Source organism: Dasypus novemcinctus, chromosome 4 (assembly GCF_030445035.2).
Source record: "Dasypus novemcinctus isolate mDasNov1 chromosome 4, mDasNov1.1.hap2, whole genome shotgun sequence".
Classification (NCBI taxonomy): Eukaryota; Metazoa; Chordata; class Mammalia; order Cingulata; family Dasypodidae; genus Dasypus; species Dasypus novemcinctus.
This window is the reverse complement of record NC_080676.1, coordinates 76,088,956-76,105,649: the sequence shown is the minus strand read 5'-3', so window position 1 is coordinate 76,105,649 and position 16,694 is coordinate 76,088,956. Positions and strand designations below refer to the sequence as shown.

The window sequence follows — 16,694 nt, the reverse complement described above, 5'->3', positions numbered from 1 at the left end:
TTGCATGACTAAATGCCGTTACTGGCTTCCAGTACCAGGTTCTTCAGGATCTATCCTGGATCATGAGGATGGGGAAAGAGGCAGGAATACTTCTAGGCTGACTACAGAATGAGCAGGGATCTGGCCTCTTAGAATCGCTAAGACTGAAGCAAAGTCTAGGAAGACTGGGATAGAAATGGGGGATTTAATTGTTCAGTCATTTAATGCTGATTTGGAAGATTCTGGGGGTAGTTTCTGATTTAGGGAATGGAGACCATGGGTTTTAGGGTGAATCCTTTGAATTTTCAGATAGTAAACCATGAGATATCCTATGAGGATGTCTGGAACTTAGAACTCTCTGTAGATGACACATAGACACCCTGATGCCATTCCTGGGCAGGTAGTGTGGCATGTTTTTTATTAGTGCTAACAATGTGTTCCTTGGCGGCATAGGTGGCAGGACTCACAGATGCCCGTGGGTTTGGGAGAAATCCCCTGATATCACCTAGGTTAGTAAAGGCTGTTGGTCCATTTCCCCAGAGAGCAGCTCCATCTCCCTGACTTCCTTGGCTGTGGCATCCCCTAAGGCTTATCAGAGTAAAGCTGACTATTTTAGGGAAGTGGACTTGGCCCACTGGTTAGGGTGTCTGTCTACCACATGGGAGGTCCGCAGTTCAAACCCTGGGCCTCCTTGACCCGTGTGGAGCTGGCCCAAGTGCAGTGCTGATGTGCGCAAGGAGTGCCCTGCCACGCAGGGATGTCCCCTGTGTAAAGGAGCCCCACGCGCAAGGAGTGCGCCCCATAAGGAGAGCTGCCCAGCGCGAGAGAAAGTGCAGCCTGCCCAGGAATGGTGTCGCACACACAGAGAGCTGACACAACAAGATGACACAACAACAACAACAAAAAGAAACAGATTCTCGGTGCTGCTGATAAGTGTAGAAACAGTCACAGAAGAACACACAGTGAATGGATACAGAGAGCAGACAACTGGGGGGGAGGGGAGAGAAATAAATAAAAATCTTAAAAAAAAAAAAAGCTGACTGTTTTAGAAGATGGAGTTTAAGAGGCTGAACCGAAAGACAGCAAATGTGGGTACCCAGGACAATGATTTGGATTTCTGCCTTCATGAACTGTATTTTTTTCCTCTCTTACATCTTTATTTATTTTTTTTAAATATACTTTTTAATTCTTTAAAAAAGATACTTAGATTACATGAATGTTACATAAAAAATATAGGGATTCCCATAAGCCCTGCTCTCTACCCCTCCTACATTTTCCCCCATCAACAACATCCTTCATTAGTGTGGTCCATTTGCTACAATTGAGGAATACATCTTGGAGCATTGCCACTAAGCCAGGACCTTAGTCTACATTGTAGTTTATATTCTCTTCTGCACAATTTTGTAAGTTTTGACAAGATATAAAATGGCCTGTATCTGTCATTGCAATGTTATTCAGGACAGTTCCCAAGTCCCCAAAATGCCCCCATATTGCACCTGTTTTTCCCTCTACCTATGCTCAGAACCTCCAGTGATCACTGCCTCCACATCAGTGATAACAGTTCTTTCATTGTTAGAATTACAATAAGTCTATAGTAGAATACCAGCAAGTCTATTCTAGTTCATAGTTCATTCCCCAATCCTGAGGATTCTGGGATGGTGATGCCCACTCCACCTCTAATTGAGAGGGGGCCTGGATCCCATGGGGCAGATGGATGGGACTGTCTTGCTTGCAGTTGCAGACTCTCTCTGTTCTTTGGGATGGTCATTGTCCATCATCATCTCCTTGTTAGTTGTCCTGGGTGAGGCCAATGAACCTGGAGAGTAGGCGTTGCAACTCTGTTGAGATTCAGGGCCTAGCTGGCATGCGGACAGTCTCTTGGATGTACACCTATCAACTCTAGTACTAACTATAGGTTCAAGTAGAAGTGGTAGAGGAGCCATGTGTAGAGAAACCACAACTGAGTCCAACTCTGAATGGGCTGATTTTGATGGTGACTGCAGGCCTGATACATGCGAGGCTTTGATTCTTACGCTCCTGGTCTTAGGCAGGCCAATCCTGTGTGAACCATGTGATGGCTATTTCCATAGGTGCTCTAGCTGGCCAAGGTCAGGCTTGCTGCTACAATTGCACTCTGGTTTTCTTCTTGCTCTGCACAGGTAACTTATGTTAGTCTCCATAAATGAAATCTGAGTTATTCATCCCTTACAAACTGTGCTCTGGTCAGGGAGAAAGTTAAGCCAGTATGTTGGGGGAGATTGTAGGCGATGTAAAACTGACTATATTGTTCTCCTTGGCCTAGGCTTCTTAAATTCTACATCAAGGGTGTGATGAATAGAATTGACATGGAAGAGGAACTCCCACTGCTAATAGAATGATTTGATTCAACTATTAGGGATGTACTGAGGGTGAGCCATGTGCCCTGTACTGTGTTGGACACTGTAGGAGTTGAAGAAATGTGAACAGAGAGATACTTTGTCTTTAAAGAAACTTATAACCTGGACAGAAAGATTAAATATTATGTATGTAAAGCATTATATATAACAAATCACACAATTTAACATGTATTTACTCGCACTGTCTCTTAGCAGACCACAAGATAAATCAGAAATGCTTTTATCTCAAAGCTGCTTAAAAAGACATCTCATGTTCATAATTATATTATAAATTGGAGAGTAATATGAGTTCCAGGAAAATGCTATCTGTGAGAGGCTATGTTTGATGCAGGATATAAACACTACATGCATTAATAGATCAGATGATGGAGCTACCGGCAGAGATTTTGACTGTTAATTCTTATATCCCTGGAAGTTAGCCCAGTGCCTGGCACATAGTAGGTCCTCAGTAATTCAGTATTGAATAAATGATTGAATGAATGAATTTTGCTGGGCTGGAGTTATCAGAGAAATGCTCACGGAAGAAGTCCATTAAAACAGGATAGAATTTGGGTAGCAAATTGGGAAGATCATTTCAGATTTTTTATTGAAATAATAGCCACCTCCACAGAACTCTGGTATTTATTTTTCTTTCCTGTTTGTAAAATGTTTCATAAGTAACTCAAGAGCGCTCAGCTATTACTTACCTCCTTTATCAGACCATTAGGGAAAGGTTGACTCTGGGGCCCATGGTACCTGATTATATGATAAAGTACAAGAAATGGTGATTTATTTCTACCCTAAGCATTTTTATACTTTGTGGATGCCTTTGGAGCTCTGTTGAATGAGGCTGTGAACTGGAATTTCCCAGAAGGCCATTAATTATTGAATTTTCTTTGTTGTAAAACAAAGGAGTTGCTTATGGTGTCACCTGTTGAAGATGCAGAGAGCATTAGTACCACTACAAGCCCTAGAAATCACTGACAGACCTGCTAGCAGATACTCAGGGAAGAAGATGGACACTGCCAGTGCATATTGTTGCAGGGAAGATGTGCAATTAAAAGCTTCAGAGGTCACATAGCATCCTTCTCCCTTTGCTCTCCTGAGTGCTCTCTGTTGGGCAATCAGAGATTTTAGTCATGATTCTCAAAACAAGTCCTAGCCAGCGAATTCTGGGTCATTAGCCTGCCAAGTGGTGAAGTGAGGAGTGCCAGGGAGGTTGGCTGCAGTGTTGTGGTGGAAGTTCTGCAGGTGGTTGTGAGAAAGAGAAAGAGAAAAAATATCCTGGGTGTCACAAGGGTCTTGCCTTCTGGGCAGAGGGCTTGATGTACCATTGTAAACTGTGGTGCTGGTGGAGGCTCAGGGCTGCCCTGCTGCTCTGCTGGTGCATCCTTCAGCAGGCTCCGTGGGCTGGATCTGAACCCTGCCCCTTGTCTGGGGCCCACAAGGCCAGGACCAGGAGCCTTCTTTGTGGGCATCCTTTCACCTTCATAATGATGTATGTGGAAGCTTAACTTCTGAGTATAGGTGGTAAATCTCAGGAGAGGATCTGTGTTCACATTGTAGGGACAAGGGGGACCTTCAGTGACATTTAAACCAAAACTGTGCTGCAACATTCAGAGGGTGCAACTATAGATCAGACCCTGGAATATTAAAAAAAAGAGACACAGTCTCTATACCAAAAACAACGGAAACAAGATGTGATGCAATTTCCAAAATCCTTTCACCTCAGTTATCTCATTTGAAATTCACAATAACCTCTGGGATGGGTAGGGCAAAAATTATCATCACACTTTTATGATGATGAGGAAACTGAAACTCAGCCTGTTGAAGAAATTCAGCCAAGGTCACCCAGCTAGCAAGGAGCAGCTGAGCCTGGACTTCAGGATTTCTGATAAGAGCCTCCTGCTTTGTTTGGCTGTTTCATGTTGTCAGTTCCTAATCATAAGAAGAGATAGCTACAGATGATGTGACTCAAAGATATTGTGATGACAGGGTCTGAAGGGAAGGGGGGTGCACAAGGTTGGGAACTGTGGTGAATAAGCAAGAGTTCTAGGAGCAGATGACCTTGAGCTGCCATGTGAAGGAGAAGAAGCCGTGACGTGGTGGGCAGAGGGCTGCATGTGGTGTTCCTGGCAATGCTGGCAGACACCGCTCTTCAGGCCCACTCTTAATTATTCTTGTGCATGCAAGAGAGGCTGGGGGTAGTCAAGGGCACTGAGGGCCTGAATAATTGAAATCCAGAGGAAACACAAACACCTCATTTTAAATTTACAACATAATCCCCCTTTCATAAAAATGCTTTCAACGCAACTGCTTACAAAAAGCAAAATGACTCTTCTCTACTCCTTGACTTGGATTGCCCTGTGAGCAGGGAAATACTTAGGAGGAGAGAGGGGGACATTCAAGAGCTTGGATAACCCACAATTAGAGCCATTAGCCCTTCTGATTAATTAGGACTAGGCTGTACCGACCAGGTATTTATTTCCTCAGACATAGTAAGAGAAGGTGGCCCCACAATTTAGAGGCCACATCTTGTTTGGGTTATGACTCAGCAAGGTAGCTGTGGGGGAAAAAGAGGTTTCTACCAGCTCATGCCAAAAATATCAACAGCCTACCTATAAATGCTGCCTTCCTGCTTTAGGTTGCCCTTTAGTAACATCTCTTCTGCCTTCTTGACTTACCTCAATGTTCAGTGTAGAAATGTTGAAAAAGAAGATCATGGTTTTGGGAATTTCTGGCTGATATTTTAGGAGAGACTTCCTTCCTTTTGTCAGGCCTCAAATTAATGATTTTCTTCTTTTTAAAATAAGTCAAAAGTGAAAAACTCCAAATTTGAAAAGACGGTCACCACTCAGAAGGATTTTTCAGCAAGATCCCTTTATTTTTTAACAAAAAATTATATTAAGGAATAATTTGATATTATCAAACTGCTTTCTTAGTCATTGTTTGTGAGGTTTATTTCCTTCAACCATTGTACTATTTCAAAACTCTGAACAAATATTTGAGGACCCTATCCCCCCTCACCACTGTTTTCATCCTTTTTTTTTTTTGCATGACAAAGAATCTTTACTTTTAAATGATTACCAGTACATTAAGCAATAACATATAATAAGTCTTGAATTCTATCTAGTGATTTTTATTAAAAGAAGCTAAAAGCAGCTCAATTATTCTAGTATTTATTGTTCAAACTCTTAGCCAGAAAGGACTACTTTAAGGTTGGCTGTTGCTTCACACAGGTTACAAATGACTATTTACTACTTTTTCATAGATAAAGCCCCTGACCTTTAAGAAAGCCTTAGGGAAATAAAACTTTAACCCCTTTCTTTCTTTAAATATGGTTTTTGGTACTAGATCTAAGAAAGAAAAAGTCAGTATTGCCACATATGTAGCTTGAGCTAAATGGCAAAGGAAATCAAACAACATATACCCATTATATTTATAAGAAACAGGAGGTAAAAAGATGAAATTCTTTGGATAAACTCTAAGTCTATACAAAGAACCTAGGTTTGCTACTCTCTAAAAAGTGAAAGGACCTACTACATAATATACAGAAATACGTTAATGCCTTTCCCCAAGAATATAACTCTAGCTTTGCTAAAGCTTCACATTCCATGTGAAGGCATCTAAAATGCCTTCAGGCACTCCTTCTCCCCTATCCATTTATGCGGTAGTTTTCATGGATTTCTGGTTGGATGTCACAGACAAAGGCCAAGAGGTTATCCAGAACTTCCCTGTTCTGCTGGAAGTAGTTCTGGAGGATGGTCATCTTCTCCTGGGTCTCCATCTCCACTTCAGAGCTACAACTGCCGTGGGATTCCAGAGCCACAGCTTCCTTGGCCTTGAACTCCTTCTCCCTCTGCAGGTGGTACTGTTCAATTTCAGCCTGAGCTTCTTCTTTGGCCTGCTTCAGCCTCCGGTTCTTTCGCTTGCAAGCCTCGGACACCTTCTTGGCAGCGCGCTTCTCCGCCTGCAGGAGCTGCTGGATGCCCTGTGACTGAGAAGCCATGGCGGCAGGGACTCTCGAGGCCCAGGCCAGTGGCCTAAAAGGGCTCGTGAGGCCCCTCCTGTTTTCATCTTAATAGAGGTAGACAGCAGAGACCAACCACCTGGCCACTTCTTCTCTCTTTTGAGGCTATTTGCTTCCCGCAGGGTGATGGATAGGGGTGGCATCCAATCACCACTTCTCCTTTCTATTTTGGGGCACAAAGCCAGATTTTCCTAAGAGAGGCAACATAAAGTTGCATGTTTTCAAGAACGTCTCATGATGTAACACAAGATATAAAGACTATTCCCTTGCTAATTTACATAAATTATCTTGTGGAAATAGAATGGCCCAAGCGCTGCTGCACCTTGCTTTCCAGGTGATAATTTCATCAAGTCCATATGTTGAAATAGATGGTTCTGAGAATGATGCCCCTGGACCTGAAAGGATCCCTGACACATTATACTGAGAGAATTTTCTGATCTTTCTGCACTTTCGTGAGGTTTCTTTTGGCCTCACACTCCAATATGTACTAATGTTCCTAAACTAGGCCATTTTGCCATTCCATATCACCCCCTTCCAATCTGACTCCAAACTTTCTTCTTTTAGGAAGTTTGCCTTGCTTGACTCTATGCATTGATCACAAAGTTCCAGATTAGTAGGATCTTATTTATAGATGAGATCCCAGAATCCATTTAGTCTGACTTTCCATTCAGGGCAGAGATTGCCTCTAGAAGATCTCTAAGTGATGGTCATTCATATTTTCAGTAACATATGGTGCTCATGACTTCTTAAGACAACTAATTTTATTGTTGGACAAAACCTAATTATTAGTAAATTATTTTATGTAATTGAAATCTGACTTTCTTTAACTTATGCACATTGATCTTAGTCCCTCTGGATAATACAGACATATATAATTTCATTTCTTCTTGAAGTCCTTCAGATAATTGAGGACAGCAGTTATTATTCCCACAGTCTATTTGGCAACACTTTATGCTCTTTAGTGCAACTTCATTTGATATTGGTTGATCCTTGTGTCTCAATTGTTTTCTTTCTCATGCTTCATTTACTTTATTATTCTTATTGCACAATTTTCTAGCCTAAACATCTCCATTATTTTATATCCTTTAAGAATTTATGCCTTTGATATATATAATATGTTTCAAATTACTCAATTATTTCCTTCCTTCATGTTTTCCCTCTATTCATATTTAGTAAATACTTTTGTGGGTGGCAGGTGTATAAAAGTTCTAGGAAAACAGCAGTGAATAAGGCCAAATTCCTGCCCTCAAGAAGCACTTACTAACATGTCATGTTCTTACTTTTGTCAAGTTATTTTGTTAAGTCTATTTTCAAATTTATGAATGGACTAAGATCAGTTTTAAATAGAAAATCACAAGACTGGAATGTTGAGACATAGATGTTTTAAAATAATGCAATGTTTTTCAACTGGGCTGCTCTTCACTCCCTTTCCACCTATTTATTAAAAGATGTTTGTCCCTGGAAAAGATAACATTTCTTCAGGTACATGCATGTTCAAGGCGGCACTACTCACAGTAGCCAAAGGTGAAAACATTATGCTAAGTGAAAGAAGCCAGATACAAAAGGCCACATATCATATGATTACTTTTATAAGAAATATCCGGGAGTCAGCAAATCCATAGAGACAGAAAACAGATTAGTGGTTGCCAGGGCCTGGGGCAAGGGAGGCGTGGCGAGTGACTGCTAATGGGTACAAGGTTTCCTTGTGGAATCCAGAAAAATTTCTGGAAATGGATAGTGGTGATGGTTGCACAGCACTGTGAATGTCAATGTCACTAATAGTAAATTTTATTATATTTATTTTACCACAATAAAAAGTTGCTTTTCTTACAAAGTTTATTTAGGTAACACACCCCGATGAGGATATATCCCTGCAGTGAAATAAACTTTGGGCTGAGAATGGAAGCTTACCCAATCCCATTTTACAGATGGCCATTCACAGGTGGTAGTTTTACTGTTGCCCCATCCAGAGGGAGAGGTGTTCCCTCTGAGTTGACAATGCATGGAAGCAGGAAAACCAAATGAAAATTTAAACCAAATGACTAGAAGGAGATGGTCTCTCAGGATGGAAGAAGACTACAGATAGAGTCCAGAAAAACCTTGGTTTAGGCCAAAAAATGTCTGGAGACGAAATGTGAGCTTGGTGGAGGGGAGCATTGTGATCCAGGAACTACGTTTTCATGTGGGCAGCTTCGGTGAGGGACGTGCCTCCTACTCAGAAACTGCCTCCTCCCTCTTCGACTTGTCCTGAAGGGTCCTGGGGTCTAGAGTCACCTCATGGGTCTGACTCTCATGTGCTTCTTCCCCATCCCAGCCCCTACTTCCCATGTGCCAGCTGCCCTGTCCACTTGGTTAGACCTCTACACAACGACAGAAGCAGTTTCCAATCCAGAAAAGCTGTTGTATTGTCCTCAGTCATTTGCATTTGACATATAGCGAGTCAAGTCAGGAAACTGGGAAATAGAGGGCTGTAGATACTAATTTGGGTGATGACGCTGATGAGCAAAACGGTGCACAGCCACATCCAGTGAGCTCTCATGAGGGAGTTCCTGAGACAGTCCCTAGGATTTGGTCGCTGTGCTCAGGCAGCTTTTGTTTGAGTGGGGAGGTAGGCCATACTCAGAAGGCGTAGCTGCATGGTGTCCTGTTCACAGACCCCAGGAGCCCATGCTTCTTCCGGCTCTTGTCCTTTCCTCTGCTAGAGGGCAGGACACTCTGTGGCCAAGTGGACAACGCTCTGCATAGACAATCCAAGTCTAGTTTTCGTTCTTCTGGCAACTGTCTGAGTGATATACAGCAATTGTCTCAGCTTTTTGGGCCTTGGTTTTTTCATCTGTGCGATGGAGACTGGATGATCTCTTTCAGCTTTAGTTTTCCATGTGTTTTCCCCACACAGCCAATTCTTGATTATTTGTGGGCGTGCATTATATGGTAAATTAAAAATACCCACCTGGTGTCTTCTTTCCATCCAGATGTTTCTTACCACTCTTAGTCTTAAATGCAATTTTATTTTTTGAACAAATAGATGCTTACAAAGGCAACTCCACTGCCAAAAATTATTTGTATCCTAACAATCTGGAAACTGTTCATTATTCTGGTTTATTAATTATCCATTTTTTGATTACCTGTATCTCTTTCCACCATTAGTTCAGATGACTGAGTGCTGTGAATTACAGAACCATTTCATCTCTCTCCAACACTCTCTCTACCCATTTGGAGCCCCAGCCTGACATTCCTTAATGCATAAAGCTGTGCATTGGTATTGCTTGGTTTTTAGCCATGTTTTCTGAAGGGATGTGAGGGCAGCTCAATCCAGCACTTTCAGGGTGCAAGGTCTAGCACCCAAACCTGTGAGAAATCTGGTGCAAGGAGGAGAAAACAGGGAAGAGCCAGCCGCCAGCACTGGGGGAGGTGAGCTCTGAGGCGCCAAACGACCGGGCTCCCTGCCTGGCCGGAGCCTTTAAAGGCTGAATGAAAACACAGAGCCAAGTAGAAAAGATCTTATTCTCTGCTGGCCAGCTTGGGCAGAGGTCTTATTTTTCATGTAGCAGGACTTGGGGAAGGAAGGAGAGGGGTGACAGGGCCAGAAGAAGGTGGCTTTGTGGTATCTGGGAAGGAACTGGGCTCTAGTAGCTCAGAGGAGGGAAAGATGGGAGGCACCTTTATTTTTTCTGTTCCTCTGCAACTGTTTCTGAGGTTTTTCTGCACCTATCTTATGTTCTGAATTCTTCAGTGAAAGTTCTTTGGCACAGGGCCTGCCTTGGCCTCTGAAGATACCATTTCTACCCTGGAAGACCCCACTTTTTGGGAGAACTGTCCTGATCCCTGCTTCTGACATTTCTAAACTCTTTTTCTGAAGCCTGTTCATTCTCTTCTCTATGCCCCCTCCCCCTGCTTCTGATTTAGTGTGGGAGGTTGGCTCCTGAGGCACCTGGTAGGTGACATGACTGATGGATATGAAATGAGAGGAAATCCCTTCAGAGGGGGTCCCTGAGGGGAACTCATTCCATGATGCAACTTATGCTCTGTGTTCTGGAACCAGTTTTCCAATCTGGTTATGCAGGGTTTTTTTTTTTTTTTTAACTATCCTTAATGGTGACAAAACTTTGTTCTTTGAATGCTAATTTGATTTTGGAAACAGCCCAGCTTCATTTGGAACCAAATCTGGGAAAGAGAAAACCAAATCTGGACAAGCCGAGTGATAGTGTTTTTAATTAAAAACATAAGCAAGGTTTGCCTATAAAGCAGTGACACAATTTGCTTGTTTTTATATTTTAAAATGACAGTAAAGGCTGTTCTCAAAGAGGGGACCAAAAATGTTTTTAGCGTCTACTGGAGTAAGCATAGAGCCCCAGGGGGCTGCCAGAGCCAGCTCTCCTGTCTCTGCTCAGTTCAGGAGGCCTTGGGCTGCCTGTGGATCTGTGGCACTGTGGGAGGCGCAGGGCACTTCCTCTGCTTCTGTTTGCATATTGACTTCGATGACTTATTGGGGTTGGGGGGGTGATGAATTTGGGGCTCTTGCCAAGTCCCTATAGACATGTGTTCAGACATTGCTGGAGGAGGGGCCTGAAATAAGGAGAATTCTGCATCAGGGAGGGCTGCCTGACACAGAAAAAGCTCCCCTCCTCAGCCAGCGGGCCTATCTTGAGCCACAGGTAGAAAACAGTTGAGAGGAGGTAGGAATAGGACAGTATTTTCCTAGTGTAATTCAGCAGACTTTTAGCAAGTTGTCCTAAAGAGCTGTTCTTTGCAAGAGTGGGGAGGTATCAGAGGGCTGGGCCCTGTGCTGTGAGCTCCCCTCTGGGTTCCCAAGGACACCGGGAATGTGGAGATGGTCGCTGACAGGGACTCTTGTTACAAGCAATGAACAGCTACAAGGCATTTCCTTGGCAGGTTGGGGGTCCTTGATGATGGACTAGTGTCAGGAGGTCTTCCAAACCCATCAGCCCAGCTGCTCAACTCAAAAGTCAACATGGGGCCCGGCAGGAGGGGACTAACACGGATGGAACATTTCCTATATATTATTCCCTGCAATTCTCACAACAGTCCTGCAGGATGGACATTAGAATTTCCATTTTTACAGACAAGAAAACAAAGGCACAGAGTCACTTGCGCTGTGCTCCCCCTTTTCAGGTGCCTGTATACATTGTTCAGTCTTCACGCTCAGCATGTGATTATTTGCTTACTCCTAGACATTTCCCAAATTGGTCTGGAATGGGACCCAAGTGTTGGTATTATTTTAAAAGTTCCCCAGTTGATTCTAATTGTAGCCATGGTTGAGCACTGCTGATCTGGATTATGGGTATCTCTTCATTTTTTGTTTTTGCTTTTGTTTTTTGTACCTCCAGTGTCTATGGCAGTGGTTCTCAAACTTGACTGTGTTATCAGTCACCTGTAGGGCTTATAAAAACACAGATTGCTGGGCTCCAACCCCAGAGTTTCTGATTAAGCAGGTCTGGGATAGACCCAAGGATTTACATTTCTAATAAATTCCCAAGTAAGGCTGATGCTGCTGGTCCTAATCCCACACTGTGAGAACCCTGTCTCGCTATGGCAATAGTCAGCCGGCAGCAAATGCAGATTGAATTGCACTAAATTGCTCAAGGTCACCCAGTGAGAGTGGAATGCGGATTTGAATTCTGACCTGCCAGGTAACACATCCCCACCCTCTCACCATGACCCTAGGCTGACACTTGGGAGCCTAGGAAGAAAAATGGGGATGGCAGATGTCTATTTAACCTCTGGGAGAAGGGTAGAGTTTGTTGGTCTTTAGAGTATCCTCACAGGAAGAGACAATACCAGTTTCCTACTAGGAAACTTGGTGGCTGTTAAAGGCCCAGAAATTCTGGGTAGAGGTTCAAACAGCTAAGAGTTCCTGGAGTCCTATCCCAGGGCACAGATTCCTGGTGCAGGGTGTGGCCTGGGAAATGATGATTACGGATAAGCACATCCTAGAGTGTTTGTTAAAAAGTTGGTGACACTGCTTTAAAATTACTCCTTGTTTGTGCTCCACAGGAAATCCAGGAGACACCCATGGTGAAAACATGGCTTAGTGATGTCATAGGTAGGAGAGCCAGGTCGGGAGCCATCCCGGATGAGTAGGGGGAAGGGTTGGTGGGGTGGACAGCTTGAGAGTTTGGGCAACTAGAAAGAGAAGAGGAAAAGCTCCAGGTTGGCACACACAACAGAGGATGTGGGGCAGGTTGGATTCTTATTCTCAAACTGGATACCTGGAGACTTGAATCCTCTGATTTTACTGAATGGTGAATAAAAAAATAGAATAAACCAAAAACTAAAAGAAGTATTGATTGAAATACTCTCTATGTTCACAACTCTATTTTAGATGCTGTGGGGCAGCAAAGAAAATAATGATAATGATACTCTTCAAGAATAAGGAGAGAGGCCCATTGGCTGCTGTGGTTGGGGAAGGCTTTGGGAAGGGTGAGCCCAGCTGGTCTTGCATGGCGAAAAAATGTGAGATGGTCAGTGGTAATGGTGGGAGCAGAGGCGTAGGCCTGGGGTTCTTGTTGTGTACGTAGCTTAGTCTGGGTCCAGTGGAGTGCTTGTGCGGAGGAATGGTAAGGGTGTGAATGAAAAGGAGAAATGACTCTAGGTCACCTTGTCTGAATTGCTGTTCCATCTCTCAGAGTATGAGAGCTGGGCTCTCAGGGGATAGCTAGGGACAGGTCTCCTGACTGTGGGGATGCTGGTACCAACCACTTCTTAAAAGAGTTTTTCCAAAGAGTCTTCACAGGTACAGTTCCACTTTATTTTTACCCTTTCCATGGATATTAGAGGTCAGAAGAAGGGAAGACGAGCCCTCCCCTTTCTAGAGATGGGAAGAGTGAGGTTTAGAGAAGGGAATGGGCTAAAAATGACCCTCTGGGTTCATGTTGGAGGCAGGGGGATGGTTGGGATGACCTCAGCAGCTGTTCATGAATATAATTGTTTGGTAAATTGAGTCATGTCCTCCACAAAGACATGTTTAAGTCCTAACCCCTGATCCTGTAGGTGTGAACTCATCTATAAACAGAACCTTAGAAGATCATGCTTTTGGGTGAGGTCAAACTGAATCAGGGTGGACCTTAATCCAATATGGATAAAGTCCTTTATAAGCAGAGGCAATTCATATGCAGTCATATGACAGAGGAAGAGATGAATTTATAAGCCAGGGAACCCGAAGGATTGTGGTAAGCTAGAATGCTATTGTCTCTAGGAGAAGGCATGGCCTGGTGACAACTTGATGTGGGACTTCTAACCTCCAAAACTCTGACATAACAAATTCCCATTAAGCCAACAAGCCTGTGGTATTTGTCATAGCAGCCCTGGCAAACTAACACAAATGTTGTTTCTGAGGGCAGGAATGAAAGGCATAGTCTTCCATGAAGAGCAGTAGGTCATGGATGCTTGATTCTAAGGGTGTTTTGTACAGCATGTGTTTTTGTGGTTCTGGACAGGAAGTATGGCTAACAAGGGAGGTCAGAACAGCCCTATCCAGAGCCCAAGGCCCTGGATATTGCCTAGTGTCCCCAACAGGTTGGTCTGCCAAAATTCTCAGGGCCTGGCTTGGGAAGGATACCCTGTTCTGGCACTTTGTTCTCAGGAATACTCTACCACAATTCATGCCATCTCCACCCTCCTACAGTCTTCTCCCTGCCCCTCATTGCCACCCCTGGGTCCAGTGGGAACTGAGCATTTAAATATAATTGCAAAATCTCTCTCCCTGTTGGATCACCCATTAGACAGCAACGTAGCTGGCCTTTTGGAGGGATTCATTCTTTTCCTCCATTCATAACTCCTCCAACTCTGAAGTCAGCCAGATCTGACTGAAAGAAGGGGGTAGAGAGGGTTTCTGTGCTATCTATTTCACCAGTTGCATCACTCACAAGCATTTATGCCAAGAGAAGTAGTCCTGGCAACTTTCTTGCATGGGTCCTGATACTTAGAATATCTGGCAAATTTTGATGTTTCATACTCAATGGGTGGAGATGGAGGAGCAGATCAAAGGTAAATCCCAGTGGTCAAAGATATAAAGGGTGACTGATTGAAGATATAAGGCAGCTGTTGAAGTCACAAAGGATTAACCTAAGTTCTTCCCCTCCCCTGTCTTGTCTCCCTACACCTTCCTTGTTTATGTACATTTCTCCCTTTTATGAAGTTTCTGGGGCCTGCTGATTCTCTTTGTATATGAATCAGTCTCCAACATAAACTAGGGGAATGGGGCTGAATAGACAGCTTTCCTTTGAGGGCTGAAGGGACAGTGGGAGGAAGAGTCAAGGTCCTGATGTGTGATTCTAAGTCATGGCTTAGGTCCTTAGACAGTTACTGGCTTGTTGAGGGAGAGCATGATCCTCACCTCCATGGCACTTCTGCTGGGGGGTGGGGGTGTGGAAGGGAAGATGTTAATGTCAGGGAGCTCAAAGGTTGGGAACATGGTGTTCTCTGATATTGTTCATCTACATGTGTATCGTGGTATATACGAGATAGGAAATGACAGAGTCAGTCATAAAGCTGTGATTCTATCTAGCTAGGGCAAGGGTAGGGTCAGGGAGGATGCTTGAGGCATCTGGGGAAGCTGACCAGGAGGAGAAGAGGCCCTTTGTGGCTAAGGAGATGAACTCTTCTCTTGAGTTCTGTCTCTAGGGCCCGAATCCTTTCCCTTTGACATCCTATGGTGATGTGGTTCTTGTGTGAGAGCATCTCCTTGGATACAAAAGACCAGACGAATGAGGAATCAGAGGGACTCCGAGGTTTACAACACTTCCTTTAAGTTGTTTCTCTGGAGAAAACACGCTGAATGGGCATTTGTATGCCCCTCTTAGGGCATATATGTTGAATAAATGAAGCTATCTTTACCTTTTGTGGCTTTCTATGGCTTGATCCCTTGGAGTGACACACTGGTCAGCATTTTAATGCATTAATTTCCCACATTGCTTATGCAGTTTTTAATGCACCTGCTATGTGCTGGACCCTGTACTTTATAGAGACTCTTCTGATACTGACACTCCTTCCTGCTTTCCTCTGAACTGCTGGACAGTGGTCCCTCTGCCTTGTTAGGGATATGGAGGCTGAGCACAGAGAGGAGAAAGGGCAGAGGCTTAGGGCACAGTGAGGAGGAATGTGAAAGTGGCCAGAGAAGTGGTTGAAAAACCAGGTCATCTGGGGTTTCCCCACTAGGGATTTCTGGAAAGGTGTGGGCATTGGCATGACATCTGTTGGGGATTGGGTAGAACCCTGGGGTTTGAATGTTAGGATATTATTGATCATATTTGAGAGAAACATTTCAGGAGAGTGATGGGGTAGAGAAAATTATGGGTGAACCACAAGGAAGAATTTCTGCATCATCTTGGAGTTCTTCCTAGGTTCAGACTTCAGTCTCTCTTGGTGCACCCTGAGTCCTCTTATTTTGCCTTCATGGAGGGGAAGATGACTTTCCTGTCACACTTTGATGCTCACTGGAAATATTCTATTCCCTGACCACTTTCCCCCTGACCCCATATGGGTAATTCCAGCCAGCAGAGTATGATTAAACTCTTCTGTGACTGATCAGGGCTTCTCTCTTGTGAATCTGTAAAACTTGCTCATCTAGCTGCCTTTACTCCTCTGGTCTCAGACTCTTTTCAGCAGCTCACCAAAATAGGGTCAGTGATGAGTTCCAAAATGCCTGCCAGCGAAACTCTTGCTCCTTCAGGCAGCACACTCTTGTTACTTATGATGGGTAACAACTCAATGGGTTGTTCCTCATAGGAGAAGGTTGTAATTTAAAAGAAGCATGTTAAGCTAAAGAAATGAATCTCTAATGGTAGAATTTCAACTGCCAGTGACAGGCAGATAGAGGTGATACATTGGAGGTTCTGAAATACATTCCCAGAAGAATAGTTTCCAGAAATGAGCACTTATGGTGTCTCTATGATTTATACCTGTCAGACCTTAAATTCAGCATAGAATTCAGGTCAAGGTGCCCTAAACCCAACCCAACATGATCAACATTTGGCAGTGGAAAGGGACATGAGTGATTGATTGATTTATTGATTTTTGGTGCTATCCTAGGGGGTATAAAGAACTAGGCCTACTGGGCAGGCAGATGCTAATGGACAAACTTTGTATCAATGAGAACTGAATTGTAATGGAAAGGACTGCTTGAGGTGGGAGTGGGAAGGAACTAATATTTAAATGACTCTATCTGTATACCCTACACTGTGCCAGTCACTTGACACATTGTCTTATTTCCTCTTCAGGGAGTTTGGATAACTTTCCCATTCTCACTCAGATGGAACAACTGTGATCCTTACCCAGGTCTTTCTGACTCC

At 43.7% G+C, this 16,694-nt stretch overlaps 1 protein-coding gene and 1 pseudogene across 1 annotated transcript in view; one reads left to right on the top strand and one right to left on the bottom strand.

Moving 5' to 3' along the window:
- Positions 1–16,694, top strand: part of KALRN (kalirin RhoGEF kinase) — a 775,504-nt gene that overhangs the window by 90,828 nt on the left and 667,982 nt on the right.
- Positions 6,008–6,415, bottom strand: LOC101412974 (V-type proton ATPase subunit G 1 pseudogene; annotated as a pseudogene).